The sequence below is a fragment of the Rhinopithecus roxellana genome, chromosome 5, assembly GCF_007565055.1.
Source record: "Rhinopithecus roxellana isolate Shanxi Qingling chromosome 5, ASM756505v1, whole genome shotgun sequence".
Taxonomy (NCBI): domain Eukaryota; kingdom Metazoa; phylum Chordata; class Mammalia; order Primates; family Cercopithecidae; genus Rhinopithecus; species Rhinopithecus roxellana.
In genome coordinates this window covers 127,143,870-127,163,222 of record NC_044553.1, presented here as the reverse complement: position 1 = coordinate 127,163,222, position 19,353 = coordinate 127,143,870, and the positions used below count along the sequence as shown (strand labels likewise).

The 19,353-nt window shown below is 42.3% G+C and overlaps 1 protein-coding gene and 1 non-coding gene across 2 annotated transcripts in view; both read left to right on the top strand.

The window, feature by feature from the left end:
• Positions 1-19,353, top strand: part of GABRG3 (gamma-aminobutyric acid type A receptor gamma3 subunit) — a 558,231-nt gene that overhangs the window by 445,830 nt on the left and 93,048 nt on the right. The window lies entirely within an intron of this gene.
• On the top strand, positions 534-640 carry LOC115897759. The gene has a single exon (XR_004057555.1). It is a non-coding gene; the product is annotated as a U6 spliceosomal RNA (small nuclear RNA).

The window sequence follows — 19,353 nt, the reverse complement described above, 5'->3', positions numbered from 1 at the left end:
AAAAATAAATAAATCCCTGGTCTGGCAACTCTAATAGCCCTTCCATAGCTGAGTCTCATTCTGATGCTTGCTCTGTTTCTTCTGTGAAAGGAAAGCTTAAGATCCTGATCCACTCTGCCGAAAGAAAGATTACGCTGTAAGTGGGACCATTGCAAGAAAGAGCCCTTCCTTTTGTCCTAAGCAGATAGCCACAGCTAAAAGGTTAAAGATCTTCATAGTTACTAAGCGTGAGGGAAATACATCATTGAGTATTCCCCTACCTGCTCCTTTCCTCTTGCAACATACGGATTATCATGCCCTCCTTCTTTCCAGCCCACTTTTCCCATTCAAATGTTGAAGCCTTCAAAATCATCTTTGAAGAAAGGCACAGGCATCTGTCTCAGGAATATCCTTAACTTGAGCAAAGTAAATCCTACATTGGTTGACACCTGTCTCAGATGCTTTTTGGCTTAAAGTCAAACTGTGCCTGTTAGAATGTCCTGTACTTTTCTCTTGATAGTCAGACAGAATGTCCCAGGTAAGAGAAACTGCTGGTGCTCGCTTCGGCAGCACATATACTAAAATTGGAACGATACAGAGAAGATTAGCATGGCCCCTGCGCAAGGATGACACGCAAATTCGTGAAGCGTTCCATATTTTAAAAAAAAAAAAAAAAAAAAAAAAAAAAAAAAAAAAGAGAAACTGCTGTAAACAGGCCTGTAATCATGTGGTGGTAAGGGGTGGGTGGGGAAACTTCATCTAGTCCTGTGATTGGGTCTCAGCCTTTTTTTTTTTTTTTTGAGACAGAGTCTCGCTGGGTCCCCCAGGCTAGAGTGCAGTGGCGCGATCTCGGCTCACTGCAAGCTCCCCTCCCGGGTTCACGCCATTCTCCTGGCTCAGCCTCCGAGTAGCTGGGACTACAGGCGCCCGCAACCTCGCCCGGCTAGTTTTTTGTATTTTTAGTAGAGACAGAGTTTCACCATGTTAGCCAGGATGGTCTCGATCTCCTGACCTCGTGATCCACTGGTCTTGGCCTCCCAAAGTGCTGGGATTACAGGCATGAGCCACCGCGCCCAGCCGGGTCTCAGCCTTTTAATGAGCCTGTGCCACTGGGTGGGCTGGAGTTGAGTATTTCCCTGCCCTCAGGTCAGTAGGGCTCTGATGGGACCCCAGCAGGTTAGGCTCTGTTTGAACAGTATCCGCTGAGGGCGGCCTTTGCTAAGAAGAACCTGCTGTTATGGCATATTTCAAAATGGTTCCTTTTCCTCTCCTTCTGCCAGAGCCTCCGCTCTGATATTCACTGTAAGAATAAGGTAGGGCTTCGGGAGGTAAAACTCATGAAAGTGAGGGGGTTTTCGACAGTTGAGTCCCCCTGGAGTTTCTCTCTCTCAGAATCTTCCACACTGAGCCTCCAGCAAGTCCATCAATTACGGTTCAGTTTTCCCTGCCCTGGCACTGGCTCCCACAGAGGTTTTAGGTTGTGGGTTTCTGCCCCAGTAAATTGTGATTCTTCCTATGTGCCGATCAGCCTGTCCATTTCAGGGACGGTGGTTTTGCCCTGTGACCTCAATTCTCTTAGGAATCCAAGAAGAGTTACTGATTTTCAGTTTGCTCAGCCTTTTACCTGTTTTTCACAATTCTCTTTCTAGGAATGTATATGAATAATAACAAGAGGTATGTATATCCAAAGCTGCTAATCACAAAGAATCATTGGAAGTGACTTAAATGTTCAATAAAGGGTGACTGTTTAATAAAATAAAGTAACCAACCCTTTAATGGAATTCTCTAGAGCAGTGGTTATTAGCTGGAGGTATTATTACTGTCCCAAAGAACATATGGAAGTATCGGAAGATATTTTTGGTTGTCACAACTAGGAACTGTGGGTGCTGCTGGTATGCAGTGGGTAGAGCCCAGGCATGTTGCTGATTATCTTAAAATTGAGATTTCTGGCCCAGGAGCTGTGGGTACTGCTGATATGTAGTGGGTGGAGCCCGGAGATATTGCTAATTGTCTTAAAATTGAGATTTCTGGCCCCATCAGGATACTTCTTAGTTGATGTTCTTGAGATGACTTAATGTGGGTGACCCTCATTGCTCTTAAAATAGACAGCATCTGGCCTGTGTATTTTCAGTGACTTCTAGGTGACTGATGGCTCCTAAACGTCCTTCTCCTGCCCCTGTTGGTGTTTCTCTCTCCAGCTCCACAGCTTTGGCTGGGCGCTGGGTGCAGTTTTCTGCTAGCAGTTCATGTTTTCCATTTCTAAAAGTCACTTCTGCTGCTCCCCACATCCATCCTTCCATCACCCGGGGCCCAGGTGCCCTCAGGTCCACAGCTCATTGGCCTTCACAGTGTGTCCGCCTTCCCTCGTGTCAATCTGTATCCCCACAAGCTCCCTCGAATGATCCTTCACTCTGGTCACTGCCACTATCTCCAATGAGGTCTCCACCTCTGTCCTTTCAGCAACAAGACCATCTTGAGTCAAGTGTGTTTTTCCTTTTTCCCTTCCTCCCCGTGCGAGGACTGGGCAGGGGTTCCCTTTGTATCAGACCTGCCAGGTGCCTGTCACTGATGTGCGGTGGCTGGTGGCTTGGTGCCCACTTGACAAGCTGTGGCATGGGCTAAAGCCATCTCCCCATCTCCTAGTGACTCCCCTTGGACTAGTCCCTTAGCTTCCTTGAGCCTAGGCTCTTGCCTATGCTCAAGTCATCCTGGATCAGACAATATGGTGAGTGGGAAAAGTCCATCACCTGCAGAGGCTCAGGAGACAGGCCTGAGATGCTGTGGACTGGCCTCCACTGAAGATCCAGCGTGAGCAAAAGCAACTCCTACAAAGCACTGAATGCTCACGGGAGAAACAGAGGAAGGCGGCAGCCCTGCCTCAGATGAATATGAAAGAAGGAGGCCTGATGACCGACCAGGGGATCCTGTGAGCCCGATGCTGGCTCCATCAAGAAGCACTCCAGGCCATAGCAGCAAAGCTGGAAGACGGCGTTGCTCTGACGTAGTGAGGGGGAAATGGGAAGGGAAGGCGCAATCTCCTGGGAATCGATTTCACACCGAGAGACAAAACACAGCAAGGCTGTCCAGGAGGACGGTGCCTGGCCTCAGGAAGCAGGCCTGGCCACCCGGCTGTTCCTTGACCCCTTTGCACCTGAGCGCCTCCATTCATCATTTGAGGAGGGAGTTACCTGAAAGCAGCAAGAGTGCAGCCATGGTGCCCTCCGCAGAGACAGGCACCAGCCCTGACTCTGAGGTTGTCACTGATTCAGCTGCCACTGTGCAGCCGAGTCACCCCTGGCCACAGGCACACTCCAGGGGCCCCCACGGTGAGGCTTGCGTCTGTGCCGCAGAGTGAGCCCCAGAGAGTCCCACAGCCCCCGTTAGCGTCTAGAGAAAGTGTGCATTAAGGCATCGGTTGGTAAACATATGAATAATAATTTTTAAAGGCATTGTTTTTACCTAAAATAAAATGTTTTCTTTCTCAACCTGGGGGAGGGGGAACCTCCAGGGCAATTGTGGCACAAATGGAAGCAACATTTAAACCAGATTTTATTGCACTATCAATTTATGCCTTTTTTGAACATAAAATTATTTAAGTCAGAACCCAGAGTCTGCAGGCAAGAGTGTCAAGTCTCAGGAAGGGGTTGCCATGACAACTCGGGGCTTTGCAGACGTTGGGCGGGCTGGCAGCTCAGGCTGAGTGGACTACGGCAGGAGATGCCTCTGTCGACAGTAATGTCACACCTGCAGTTCCAATTCCGAGTGCACAGGTACTGCTCCTCTCCTAATGTGAATACATCTCATCGTGTTGCAATTCATTTTTCAGCTGCCACATAGGTACGACAGGTCTTCATCCTTGGAAAGGGAGAAGGGCTCATTTAATCATAGTCTGATTTGCCTTCTGCCTAAACACGAAGGGCCCCTGCACCTCCTGCATCTTCCAGCTCTGGTCCTGCAGTGCCCGCTGGCCTTCTCGATGGTCCTGTCCTTCACCAATTCCCAACTTTCCAGGTACCCACGCCACAGCTTTCATGACCACCTGGCCCTCAGGCTTTTTGATATTTTGACCTTTGGTTCTTCTAACTTTGTTTTTCATGTTCTGTCCCCTGTTCCTTTAAAGCCATCTCAATTGTCTAGCATAGTCTTTTTATGTTAAACTGATGAGCATTAAGGAATAAATGGTTCCACATGGTCTCTGGATGCTGCCCTTCACTCCTGGCTGCCTAGCCTAGAGTTATTTGCGCTCACAAGAGGAAATACAAGTTGCTGTTACCAAAGGATGGAGCCTCCAAGCGTCACAGGAAGCAAGGTAGTAAACAGGGAGAATTATTGAGACTTTCAATAACTCCTCCGTAGCCAAATCATGAACACCACATGGGCAGCTTTGTCCACTTAAACGTAAAGATGGCCTCATTATGATTTTCACTAAAGGAGAAAATACAGCTTTAAGGTAAGACATGGTTAGCAGGTAGTCAGCAAGATTCCAGTCCCATTCACTCTCAAGTACTGGAAGGGTGGCTCAAAACCATGTTGAATTTCGATCACTGATGTTTAGAACTACAACATAACAAGTTGCTTTTCTGACAAATGGGTTGGAAACTTGCTGGCAAAAATTTATAGGATAGACTGGAAGAACAAAATTTCTTTGATGTATTTAAAACACTCTAAGAGACATATATTTCAAATGTTTTATTTAAAAAAAAATCATAATCTGTTTTCCACTAACTTAAACACTGGAGTGTTACCATTCTGGGTGTAATAGCCAAGGCTGTCAAGAACACCAACAGTTGTTTTCTATCCTTGAAAACAAAAGAAAAACAATCAACTACTTCAATGCAGCATTTCTGTAGAGGGTAGACCCTGCCGTGCAAATCCTTCTTTTAGAATACTCCTTCTCTCAACTTCTTTCTTTTTCCTCTGAATAGCCTTTCAGTTAGATTTCTCAGACAGAATGAAAGACAGATTTTTAAATTATTAAAATAAGATAAATCTCACTAAGAAAATGCAGGAAAAAGAAGAAAATATGCTATCAAGTGTAGCCAAATAAGTGAAATAATCCAGACACAGAAAGACAAATACTGTATGATCTCATTTATAAGTGAAATGTAAAACAGTTGAACTTGGGGTGTGAAAGAAAAGGGGAGATGTCTGTTGAAGAGTTCAGCGTTTCTGTTGCGTGACATGAGTAAGTTCTGGAGACCCAGTGACTACAGTTAATAGTCTGGAGAGCCAAATTCCCAGGCCTTGGGCAAGAATCAGTCATGCTTTCAGGCTTCCTTAAAGACACACAAATACAGAGAAATGAGACCTGCCTTGTTAACTCTTTCCTTAAGCTTGTGTTATCAGTGATGCTTTTGACATCAGTTCACAGTGAGTTCCTGTATGTAGGGAACGGAGCATTATGCAGTCTAATATCAAATCTGGACTCAACCTTTTATTATGATCTGTGAGAATTTGAGCAGCCTATTTAGTGTATTTGCATCTCCATTTTCTTGGGTGTTTTTGAGATGGGGTTTTAGGGTCTTGTTCTGTCACCCAAGCTGAGTACAGTGGCACAATCATGACTCACTGCAGCCTCGACCTTCTGGGTTCAAATGATCCTCCTACTTCAGCCTCCTGAGTAACGGAGACTACAGTCTTGCACCACCACACCTGGCTTTTTTTTTTTTTTTTTTTGTAGAGATGAGGTCTCACCATGTTACCCTGTCTGGTCTCAAACTCCTGGACTCAAGCAATCCTCCCACCTGGCCCGAAAAAGTACCGAAATTACAAGTGCGAGCCACCACACCTAGCTTCCATTTTCTTATTTGCAAAATAGGATTGATGATAGTAGCTAGCATATGCAGTTAAGTGCTAAGTGAGTTAATTGGTATGAATTATTCAGCATAAAGTTGAAACATCATATGCAGACAATAAATGTCAGTAGCGCTCAACTTACTATGCTAATAGATTCTCCTGCAGGAAGGAGTTAACTTTGCCCAAAGAAAGGAGCAAAGCTTTGCCCCCAGCTCCTGGAAGGTAATTTCTAAACTTTTGGAATGTTCTGCTTGATGAGAATGTCTTTGCTTACCTGGGGTCCCTGGGCTATTTTAGCTAGTTTATGCTAACAATGTGATCTATGGTGGGGCCTTGGGGCATACCATATAGTCTATGCAAATAGTGTGATTTGTAGCTAGGGCTGCCTTGGTTCATTTGTGCTGCTATAACAAAATACCCAAGACTGGGTGGTTTACAAGTAACAGAATTCTTTCTCACAGCTAAGGACATAGTTAACTATGTCCAAGATCAAGGCGACGGCAGGTTCAGTGTCTACTGACAGCTGCCGTCTCCACTTGTAGATGGTGTCTTGCTGCTGTGTCCACACGTGGCAGAGGCGGATGGCAGATGGGAGGGAGACAGCACCCTCGTACCTCTTCCGTAAGGGCATTAATCCCATTCATGAGAGATCTACTCTCATGACTTAATCACCTCCTAAGTTTTCACCTTTTTTTTTTTTTGAGACAAAGTCTCACTCTTGTCACCCAGGCTGGAGTGCAGTGGCACGATCTCATCTCACTGCAACCTCCACCTCCCAGGTTCAAGCGATTCTCCTGCCTCAGCCTCCCGAGTAGCTGGGACTACAGGCGCCCACCACCACACCTGGCTAATTTTTGTATTTTTAGTAGAGACAGGGTTTCACCATGTTGGCCAGGCTGGTCTCGAACTCCTGGCCTTGGGTGATCTGCCCACCTTGGCCTCCCAAAGTGCTGGGATTATGGGTGTGAGCCACTGCGCCTGGCCAGGTTTCACCTCTTACTAGTATCACATTGGTGATACATTTCAGCATATGAACTATGTGGGCACATTCAGAGCATAGCAGGGTCCCAGGGCTGTGCAGTATCAGCTTGATCTCTGGAGGGGCTAAGACTAAAGCAGTCACATTTGCACTTGACCATGTCTCCAAGACAAATCTCCAGTGGAATCTCTGGACATCAGGGCCCAGGTGAGCTTCCCTGATTGGCAGTACTCCAGCTGTCTTTTCATACATCTTGCTGAGAAAAGTCAGAACTGTCCACACAACTCCCCTGGGAGAGGACAGCTGGAGGCCCCTGGCTTGTTGACTGCTGGACCCTGCCTTATGTACTTGTCCACTGGGCTGACTGTAGTCTGCATTTTTTGCTATATAGACTCTAACCATAAGTATAAGTGGCTTGACTGAGTTCTGAGTCCTCCTAGTGAGTTGTAAACCTGGGGATGGCTTTGGGTATCCCTGACCTTGCAGTTAGTGTCAGAAGTGGTGATGGTCATTGGGAGGCAGAGGCGGGTGGATCACAAGGTCAGGAGATCGAGACCATTCTGGCTAACATGGTGAAATGGTGTCTACTAAACACACACACACACACACACACACACACACACACAAAAGCCAGGTGTGGTGGTGGGCGCCTGTAGTCCCAGCTACTGGGGAGGCTGAGGCAGGAGAATAGTGTGAACCCAGGAGGTGGAGCTTGCAGTGAGCCGAGATCGCGCCCCTGCACTCCAGCCTGGGCGACAGAGTGAGACTGTCTGAAAAAAAAAAAAAAAAGTGATGTGGTCATAGGAACCCTCAAACTTTGTATTTCATAAAGCCTAAAATCTATTTATTCTTGCATCAGCTTCTTAAAAGTTGCTCCTAAGTTGGTGCAAATAAGGCTTTTGAGAGAATCTTTTCTTATTATTTCTCCTTGGAGAATGTAATTGTTGTGTAATCGGTATGAAGGTTTAGGCCTGGAATATGGACTATTTTTAGTAACTTAGATATAACTCTCTTCTAAATTCTCTTCTTTTATTCAATGTTTGAAACTTTAATTTGTTAAACACACAAGAACGTGCTTCACTTTTTGAAAAGAGCTTGACTTGACAGTGAAGAAGCTGATAGAGTGTGGTGAGTACACGCTCCCGTCTGGCTACAGTGGCAGTGGAGAAGGTTACAGAACAGTCACCCATTAGCACAGTCTGAGTTTGTACCAATTTGAATACTGAATTCAAATACTCAGATATGCCTGAAGATTCCTCTCCTAGAGTAAAAATGTCAGAATTTCTGCGAGGAACTAAGGATATCAGAGCTCTGGTCCAAGAAGAAGAATCCATCGCCAAGTGCCTCCTCCCCACGGAAAGAGAATAGCTGATGATGAAAATGCGCGGTGGAAAAAAAAGAGAAAAACTCCTCTCCTTCGACCCTACACACCTGATAAAGCAGGCCTCGTTCTGTTAAGCCTCGTCTACAGTGTGCCTGTCTGGGTTTGCCCACACAAAAGGGCATGAAGGAAAAAAAGAGTTAGTTATTTTAACACTTCAAAAGACATAACCTTGCACAAGCCTTGTGTCCAAGCTGAGGACATATGCCAAGCAGTCCCATGAGAAATCCAATGACAACCTCTAACTCAGTCAAAGCCATGAGGTGTGAAGCACACGTGCTGAATTATAAAAATGACAGAAAGAAAAGAAAAAGCCTTTCTTGGCCAGGCATGGTGTCTCATGCCAGTAATCTCAGCACTTTGGGAGTCAAGAAGGTGGATAGCTTGAGGCTAGGAGTTCAAGATCAGCCTGGACAACATAATGAGACTTCATCTCTACCAAAATAAATAAATAAATAAATAAAATTTAGTTGGGCACAGTGGTGCACCCCTATAGTCCCAGTTACTCAGGAGGCTGAGGCAGGAGGATCATTTGAGCCCAAGGCTACAGGGAGGTATGATGGTACCCCCACATGCCATTCTGGGTCACAGAGCCTGACTCTGTCCCTAAAAGAAATTTCAAAAGAAAGCCTTTCTGAAGGTTGTCAAGGGTTCCTCTGCTGCTTCTCTGGGTGTGGCTTGCACTGCACGATGCTTTCAGTTCCATAAATTTTCCAGGCCATCTGGAATCAGGCCTGTTATATTAGCATTTAGTAGCATTCATGTTTTTTGAAGAGCTCTGAATGACAACCAAACATCTGATGTCTGGACTCCACTAGAAAAGGAAATAAAATTCTATTGTTTCAATACTCTCTCTTCTGGGAAATGATCCAAATGTGCAATACTAAATATGTTCCTTTATATAGGATTTATGATAGTATTATGCAACAATATCATTTTATAATTGTGTTTTATAGTAATTGAATTTTAATCCTTTAATATTTAATGTGCAATAATTTTAAATGCCTCATCCTAATTCATCCAAAAGCACTTTCTATATACACAATCTTATCTGATCTTTAAAAATTTGAGGTATATATTTTCCAGTCCATTTTGTAGATGAGGAACCTAAAGCCTAATGAAGTTGGCAATAAGCAGTGCAGTGTGGCTGCCAAGAGTTTGCTATTAGAAAGTCTGCGTTCAGGTTCCGCCTTCTCCATTTGGATCAGATATTTCACTTTTCTAAGCCCTTTGTAAAATGGGGATAATTATCCTACCTTCTGCTATGATGTAGTTTAAACACAGTACACCATATAAACAGCTCCATGTAGGCCTGACACAGAGTAAGTATGTCATTAATGCTTCTATTATTTTTCTTGTTATTATTACTAGGCATGTGGCAAGCAGCTGGCCCCAGATCTATATCTAACAAATGTCATTTACAAGATTTGGATTCAAAGCCCTACCTCTATGTTCAGTTCCCATTTAATCATTTGTTCCAAATTACAAGTTCTTGCAGAACAAATTGAAATCAAGCACAGGGATTAAGTAGTTCATTTTTTCTCTTCAGCATGTTGGAAATTTTATTCTTGTCATATATGCCTGAATATTTTCATAAATCAAGATACATCCTTCCCATCCTCTGGAGTGGCTTGTTAATTTCAACTTCTCTGCAATTTTTTGTATTTTACTTATTTATTTATTTTTGAGACAGGGACTCGCTTTGTCTCCCAGGCTAGAGTGCAGTGGTGCAATCATCACTGACTCCACCCTTGAACTCAGCTCAAGCAATCCTTCTCCTCAGCCTCCTAGAGTGCTGAGATTACAGGCACATGCCACCATGCCTGGCTAATTTTTTAAATTTTTCTTTTGCAGAGATGGAGTCTTGCTATGTTGCTCAGGCTGGTTTCAAACTCCTGGCCTCGAGCAATCCTCGTGCATTGGCCTCCCAAAGTGCTGGGATTACAGGCATGAGACACTGCGCCGGGCCTGTGCAATTTTAAAGACTTGAGCAAATAAACCCTTAAAATGTGGGGTTTAGGATGGTGGGTAGGGCTTCAATTTGAAAACCGTTACCAGGGAATGTGATTATAACATACACAGTTCCCACTAAGTGTGAAAATATAGCTGCGAAGCATGATTAAGAGTACTGTCATGTAATTCACACCAAGATATATCGCCAAGGGTTATTTTCATCCTGAATGTATTATTTCACTGTCTGGAACTATTTGACAGAATATAAGCTGAGCCCCAGCTCCCACCTGTTTTCACATGAATGTGAATTAAGTGGGCAAGAGAAGGAGCTAACCTTCAGTGAGACCATGCACAATCTTCTCCCGGTTTATTGACACTTTTTTTGTTATTTGGGGAATTCGTGTGATTTTCAAAAATAAAATATGTAAGAAGCTGAACCCTTATTGTTCATTTTTATGGGAGTTGTCCCTACCAGTTTAACCTGATATTTTCTAATTTGTCCACCAGACAAAAATGAAGCAGAGACAAATGCAATGGGGTGAGGTCTTCCTTCACCACAGGCCTAGTTCATTTTGCTAGCTGACAGCAAGGAGGGCATGTGGTATTAGGTGTCTTGACTGAATAAGCACACAAACACGCACGAATCTGGAGCTGAGGAAAAAATTAGGTCAATTTAAATTTGTGTCAGTTTGCAAATGGATTTCCTATGACTAAATGGTGACATGCTTACATTTTGTCTAAACCTCTCAGAGTTTACAATTCAGGGAGGACAGTCGGGCATGAATCTGTGAAGCCAAATTCTTAGCCATGTTCAGAAAACATACTGATGAATATTTTTAAAGGATATAGTTTCATACACACAGATAAGGTTCAAATAGATCTTTGCAATCTAGAACGACAGATCTCACTCAGTCTCCTAATTGTTTCATCTACTTAGAAATTGAAATCTAGGAGTGAGAATTACTTGCCCACACTTAACAGTTTCAAAACACAACTATTGTATGTGTTGTGTATTGTAAAGATTTGGAAATAAATCATTCATATTATTATATTCTTGAGAAATGGAAGGAATGGAGACACCCTTGCCTGACCCTTCCATGTTCTACATGAAGACAGTATATTCATGACTGACCTTGGGGAGGCTTACATGGCGATGAGTCCTTCAGAGTTAGCAGCAGAGCTTGGACTGGGCTCTAAGTCTCCCATAACCTGGTGGTCTGATGACTCATTTTCAAGTCACAACTTTAATGAGATATAATTCACATGCCATAAATTTCATCATTTTAAAGTATGCAGTTCAGTAATTTTTAGCATATTCACAGAATTGTGCAACTGTCACCACTGCCTAACTTTAGAATATTTTCATCACCCTAAAAATAAGCCCAGTACACATATTAACTTCCCATTCTCCTTCCCCAGATCCTGGCATCCACGCTCAGTATTTGAATGGCTTCCTTCAGATACTTTGTCTAAATGGACAATGGCCTTTCGTGACTGGCCTCTTTCACTTAGAATAACGTTTTCATGGTTTGTCCACCTCATAGCTTATATTAGTACCGCATTCCTTTGTGTTGCTGAGTGATATTCCGTGGCATGGATATACCACCATGTGTATTAGTACCACATTCCTTTGTATTGCTGAGTGATATTCCGTGGCATGGACATACCACAATGTGATTAGCCATGTGTGTGTTCTTTGGCTGATGGACATTTGGATTGTTTTTACATTTTGGTCCTATAAATAATGTTGCTATGAAAATTCATGTGCAGGTTTTGATTATTTATTGAGTGCTATTGTGCTTATCCCTAACAGGAGAATTCTGTGGTCATTTGGAAACTCTGTGTCTACATTTTGAGAAGCTACCAGTGGCTTCACCATTTTGCAAGGCTATGAGCAGTGTCAGGGGGTTTCAGTTTCTCCACATCCTCACCATTTTGGTATTGCTTGTTGTTTCTCCTTTAGGCATTCCAGTGAGTGTGCAGTGGTACTTATTTCATGGTGATTGATTTTCATGTACCTAATGACTAATGATGCTGAGCATCTTTTTACATGTTTTACATGCTTATTGGTCATTCATATATATTCTTTGAAGAGATGTCTACTCAAATCCTCTGCCCGTTTTTCAATTGGGTTATCATTTTTATTGTTGAGTTGTAAAATATCTTACACATTCTGGATGCAACTCCCTTATACCGTATGGTAAATAAATAGTTTCTTGCATTCTCTGTGTTGACTTTCCAGTTACTAATGATATCCTTTGAATCATGAAAACGTAAATTTTAAATTAAATTTAATTTGACCTTTTTTCCTCGTTTTTGCTTTTGGTGTATCATCTAAAATTCCATTGCCTAGTGAATGTCATGAAGTTTTACTTCTAATTTTTCTTCTAAGGGTTTTATAGTTTTAACACTGGCATATAGGCACATGATCCATGTTGAATAAATTTTTGTATATGGTGAGGGGAAGGGATATAACTTCATTTGTTTGCATGTGCATATCCCACTGTCCCAGCAACATTTCTTTAAATGACTTCTCTTTTGCCCAATTAGTTGTCTTGGCACCCTTGTCAAAAATGAATTGACTAGGCTGGGCGTGGTGGCTCACACCTGTGATCCCAGCACTTTGGGAGGCTGAGGCAGGTGAATCGCCTGAGGCCAAGAGTTCGTGACCAGCCTCGCCAACATGCCGAAATCCCGTCTCTACTAAAAATACAAAAATTAGTTGGGTATGGTGGCAGGCCCCTGTAATCCCAGCTACTCAGGAAGTTGAAGCAGGAGGATCATTTGAACCCAAGAGGCAGAGGTTGCAGTGAGCCAAGATCACTGCACTGTGCTCCAGTCTGGGTGACAGAGCAAGACCCTGTCTAAATAAATAAATAAATAAATAAATAAATAAATAAATAAATAAATCAGAAGTATAAGGGTTTATTTCTGGACTCTCAATTCTGTTTTACTTGTCTGTCCATCTATCCTTATGACAATAGCACACTATTTTTATTACTGAAGCTCTTTAGTAAGATTTGAAATTGGGATGTTTGAGTCCTCCAATGTTATTCTTCTTTTTTCGAGATTGTTTTGGCTAATCTGGGTCCTTTGAATTTCCATATGAACTTTGGAGTAAGATTTCCAGTTTCTGGAAAGTGAGTGCCATCTGGAAGTTTTAAAAACTGAATCATTTTTGTGACTTGCCTTTCAGATTTTTTCCTTGCTACTATGTAGAAATACAATTTATTTTTGTATTTTGACCTTGTGAACTGCAGCTTTACTGAACTTTTTTATTCTAATCATTTTTCTGTGGATTCATTAGGAATTTCTATATATGATATTATGCTATCTATAAATAGATATTGTTTTACTTCTTCCTTTCCATATGCACGTCTCTTATTTCATTCTCATGCTTAATTGCCTTGTATTAAACTGGTTTTTCAATTTTGAATGAAAGTGTTGAGATCAGGCATTTTGCCTTGTTGGAAGGGGAAGGGATTCCGTTTTGCACCATTCCATTTTCTGCTAGCTGTGAGGTTTTATAGACACGCTTTATCACTGTGAGGAAAGTATCTTCTATTCCATATCTCCTGGCTGTTTTTTTCAGGAATGTGTGTGTGTGTTGCTGAGCTTGCTGTGACTCTCTTGAGATGATAATGTTATTTTTATTCTTTATTCTATTAAGAGTGTGTTATAGCAGCTTATTTTCATATATTAAACCAACCTTTCATTCACACTCTCGTTTAAAAGTATTTTCTTTTTCCCCTTGGGATTTCTTCTTTGACCTTTTATTCTTTAGGAGTGTATTGTTTAATTTCCACATATTTGTGTATTTCCCAAATTTATTCCTATTATTAACTTCTAATTTCATTCCATTGTGGTTGGAGAACATACATAGCTGGTGTCAATAATTTTACATTTATGGAAGCTTATTTTATGACCTCGTCTATGGCTTATCCTGTAGGGTATTCCATGTGTGCTTGAGAATGACATGTATTGTGTTATTATTGTTTAGTGATGATTTCTATATATGTCTGTTAGGCTAATTAACATCTTAACTAAAACAATGTAGTTGGGATTAATATTGACTTAATTTTGACAGTATAGTATATAAAAGCTTTGTTTCGATATGGCTAGCTGCTTTCCTTCATCCTACCTTCGTGCTATTAATTATATGAAAATCACTTATCTGTACATTATAAGCCCATAAACACATTTACGTAATTACTACTTTATGTAGTTGCCTTTCAAGTTAGACAGGAAAAGAAAAGTGTTACAAACAGAATACATTTACACTGTCGTTCACATTTATCCCTCAGAGAGCCTTTGGTGCTCTTTATTTCCTTGTGTGGATTTGAATTTCTGCCTAGTGTTCTTTGATTAGCTGAGATGGCTGAATGGATCCAAGAATCACATGCCTGATCGCCTCAGAGAGGCGTCTGTGTGACTGACTGTTCTACTTTTTGATGTTTAGAAGATACAAAGGATAGTCCAGCCACAGTCTCAGTGTTTTCCAGAACACATTTTTCTGACTGAATTTCCTAAATTTAACATCTTTAGCAATCTGGATGTGCTGAAAATTTCTCGTATCATGAAATTCTGGTTCCTTTTTGCTTAGCAGTTTGTCTCCTCAATGTCTCTCTTTCCTGTCACATTTAGCTATTGGCATCAAGAAGAAACCAGGTTGCTCCTTCAACAGGTCGCTTCTTTCCAACTGTGCTTGGAAATCTCCTCACCTAAATATACAACTCATTGTTTACAAATTCTGCATGCCACATGACAGTCAAACACAGTTCTGCTAAGCTTCCTGCTGCTGTACAGCAAGAAGTCTTGTCCTCCGGTTTCCAGGAGCATGTTCTTCATCTCTTTCTGCACCCTCACCACCAATATTTCTACCAAGAATGTGTTTACGATGATTTATGTATACTCCGAGATGATGTAGATTTTCTCCACTGTGCTCCTCACTTCCTCTGAGTCCTCGTTACCAGAGTTGCTAGTGACCATATTGGTACTAAAAAATCTTTCCAGGCCAATCTAGGCTTTTTCTAACATGGTCCTCAAAATGCTTCTAGTTTTTGCCCATGTCCAAAGGCAGAACCCCACTCCAGGTACTCATATGTGTTAATTTCATGTTACTGCTGTAACAAACTACCAAAAACTTAGTGGCTTAAAACAACACAAATTTTTTATCTTACAGTTCGGGTGGCCAGGAGTCGAAAATGGCTCTTACCAGGCTAAAATCAACATGTCAGCAAACCTGTGCTGCTTCAGCAGGTTCTAGGAGATGCCTTTCCTTGCCAGCTTTTAGAGGCTGTCCACATTCCCTTGGACATTCTCCTTCAGCTGTTGCCTGGCCTCGTCTAATTTTCAGAGTTCCGAAAAGGTTGATTTTGGTATTTTTCGCCAATGTTCTCTTTACCTTTATGGAGGAGTGGATTTTCAGAGGTCCTTACTCTACCATTCTGGAATAGCTTCCCTGCCGGTGGCTTTTTAAATCTAATTAATCAAAATGATCCCCTAATTCAACAGATGCCATGTAGCCCTCCTCGAGTTTAGGACAAGTATTGTATGTGTGTTGAGACGGTTCATATGGCAAACAATTGCTCTGGCAGAATGGAAAGTGGCTACTGAATAAATCAGTACAGCGCATGTGGAAATCCTCACAGGCCACCTTGCCTCCAAAGATGCTGACTCTGAACTTTCTGGGGAATCACAGTCATAAATCATTCACTAGACTCTCAAACTTTCTGAAAAAGGTGAATTTCAAGTTGACCTTGTCTCCTCTTTACAAACACTAAAAAGCTAAGATTAATAATTTTCTAGAAAATGTTTACTTTCCCCAAATGTTTAGGCAACACGATTCTTATAGGACTTTACACGAGCCTTTTTATTTGTAGCATTTTTCCTCATTAGTTGTCCATGTCAGTGCTGCTATGGAAAGGCTGTGATCTGACCCAGGAAATATATTTGTATAGCAAATTTCATGCAGTTGATTTTTGGCTTCACTAAAGCTTTTTAATAAACATGGAAATTGCTGGAGTAACACTATATTCACACACATTATAAGCAGCCCAAGATAATGTGCAGCATATTGATGCAGATGTTAATGGCAGATACATTTAGTGTGATTTAAATTTGTGTTTGTGGCTATGAAAATGGTGGGACAATGAACATTTATGGATAATCATTTTGTCAAATAAAATTCTAAAAAATAACTTGGCCTTTGAGAACTCGCAGAATTCAAGCACAGAGCAAAAGAAACATTGAACTTGCACAAAGAGGTCTGTACTATACCATCGATCACCTGGGTTCCATCTCTTCAGCCTTTTTGGCCTTTATAATATGTAGTGAACAGTGAATGATTTGAAACATTACATCTTTTACATAAAATAATTCATAATAAATAATTATACATTGTATATGTAATTAGCAAATCCAGAATGCAGAAATAATCTAATTCATGTTGACTACCTCTTAAAATGAAAACAAATGATAGCACATAATATAACTTACCCAAATAAAGTATAAGTCTGTAGAAATAATAACAGTCCCTTCATATTCCATCAGAGCCAGTGCCACTGGCCGTTGAGGGCAGCGAACGCCTGGCCAAAGCAGCAGTATGAGGCATAGAGTAGGCAGGGAGTGGAAGGAGCAGCGCCTCCCCTCTGGTGGCTTTGGTTCAGAGGGTCTCCTTTGACGTCTAACAAGAGGAAGGATATCCTCCTGCATCCTGCCTTAATAATCTCCCTCTGGCAAGTAGCTGGAGTCCAACAGAAGGTTAGCCATGTGTCCATCTATGCGTTTACTTCAGTTTCCTTCCCACACTCATCTTTCCTTTTCTCTCCAAGGAAAGGTATCTCGCCAAGGAGCCCTGATACCCCGGCTGTTCACGCAACATCCCAAAACCTCTCTGTGCCAGGCCTTTGTGCTCACTCCCCTCTCTTTCTGAACCACTCTTCCCTTGCTTATGCAGGGCCTGTGCCCCACTTTTGCAGGTCTCTCTGGAAGTTTTCCTTGGCCTAAGGGCCTTCCCCATCTCCCTATATAACATATCATTATCCTGCCATGACCCCACAGTGTAGTCTCTTCCTCTTTTTATACTATTTTATTTTTCCCTGTAGCAGAGTTTTGCAAATGTCTACAAATGGTAAGGTAGTAAATATTGTTATTTACAGTTTTAAGGCTTTTTGGGCCATATGGTCTCTCTTGCAACTACTCAACTCTGCCATTGTAGTGCATGTGTAAATAAATAAATGTGTTGCTGTGTTTTAATAAAACTTTATTTACAAAGAATGAGTGGAGACCAGATTTTGCACACAGCCATAGTGCACTGGCCCTGCTCTGCGCTTGCACTTTCTACCACTGCGGATTATTGCTGTTTTTAAATTCTCTGTCTCTGACCACCAGAATATAGGTGCTCAATAAATAGATTGAGTGTACAAGGAATGAATAAAGGGTGTACTTTAAATATTAAAGCATTTATGCTAGTCTGTCCTTACCTTATTTGGGTCAAGGAACTTAAATTTATGGTATTGGAATCACCACTGAGGCCTACTAAAGTGATTATTCTAAACCTGGAAAGAGGCTAGCATCCAGAATTTACAGACTCCGTGCCTCTAAGCTATGTCCATTAGCCATTCTTTAAACATTTATTAGAAATTCCATAAGCAGTCCTGTGACCCCTCCCCGAATCAGGTATGAGATGGGGAAAGCAGGAGCCAACTTTCCTCTGGCTGCTGTATTCCCTGGGCTCTGGGAATGGTACAGGGCCAGGGAGAGGCCAGAGTGGTGTTACCAGTACCAGATGATGGTACATTGTTCACCTAGCATAGTGCAGTAGAGATGGAGAGAAGTGACAAGATTCAGTATAGATGGGGGGGTTAGTCCTGATGGCAATTGCTGATGAGTGTCTTCATCAGCTTGGGCTGCTACAGTAGAATACCACAGACTGGGGGACTTAAACTACAAACATTCATTTCTCACTGTTCTGGAGGCTGGGAAGCTTAAGATCAAGGCACCAGAAGATCAGATGCCCGGTGAGGGCCACTTCCTGGTTTGCTAATGGCTGTCTTCAGAGAACGGAAGCAAGCTCTTTCTGTCTCTTCTTATAACAAGGGACTGTCTCTGACCACCAGAAGGTGGGGGGAAGGGGGTGCATCCTCATGACTTTGTCACCTCCCAAAGGTAATACCTCCAAATACCCCTGGGAATTTAGGTTTCAGCATATGAATTTTGGAGGGATGCAAACATTCAGCCCATGGCAAATAAGGGATGGGTGTTACAGAGGAGATGAATTAAACACTGCACTTTCATTTTTGGCTTCAACACTGGACGTGTGCGGTTACCATCTACTGAGATGGTAGACAGGTTTGAGGGGCAATGTCAAACATGTTGGACATAGTAACATGGTTACTCTTGTTAAACGTACAAGTGGAGATGCTGAGTTACTCACTGGTAGATTAACCTGGAGAGCTGGAAGAGTCTGAAGGAAAAATATAAATGTGACGATTGTCCACACATCCTTAGGAATTAAAGCCATGGGACTGAATGTGACCCCCAGTGCAGATCAGAGCAACCGGGACCATGGCTGGGCTCCCCAGCATGGACTGGCCAAAAAGACCAGTGGAGGGGATGGCAAGAAAGGAACAGAGAACGTTCAGAGGGTTGGGAGAAAAAGCCCAGGGGCGAGCCAGGCTTGGTGGCGTACACCTGTGGTCCCAGCTACACAGAAGGCGGAGGGGGAGGGTTGCTTGAGCCCAGAGGTTCAATGCTGCAGTGAGCTATGATCGTGCCACTGCACTCCAGCCTGGGTGACAAAGTGAGACTCCTTCTCTGAAAAAGAGAGAGAAAGAGAGAGAGACAGCCCAGAGAGAGAGAGAGAGAGAGAGAGAGAGAGAGAGAGAGAGAGAGAGAGACTGACCAACAGACAGACATAGAAAGACAGCCCACATTCTCATCAGGACATCAGCAGTAATATTTGTTTGTTACCACATTCTAATGGCTTAGCTTGGGTAATGTTGGTTATCACCAAGCATCTTTTAAATTTGTCACACACACATGCCAACCTGTTAAAATTGTAACTGCCTAGAAAAGTTGAAAACAAAAATCAAAAATCAAACTTGTAAAGTGAACCTGCTCTCTGCTCACGTGATTCAATTTATTTGACAAACAAGGTTATGTTTTAGAGTCACTGACCACAGATCCCCTAAACGTGTCTCTCGTTAACAAACGAAGTCAAACTAAATTTTATTTCATGTTGGTATTTTTGGTACAAACAAAT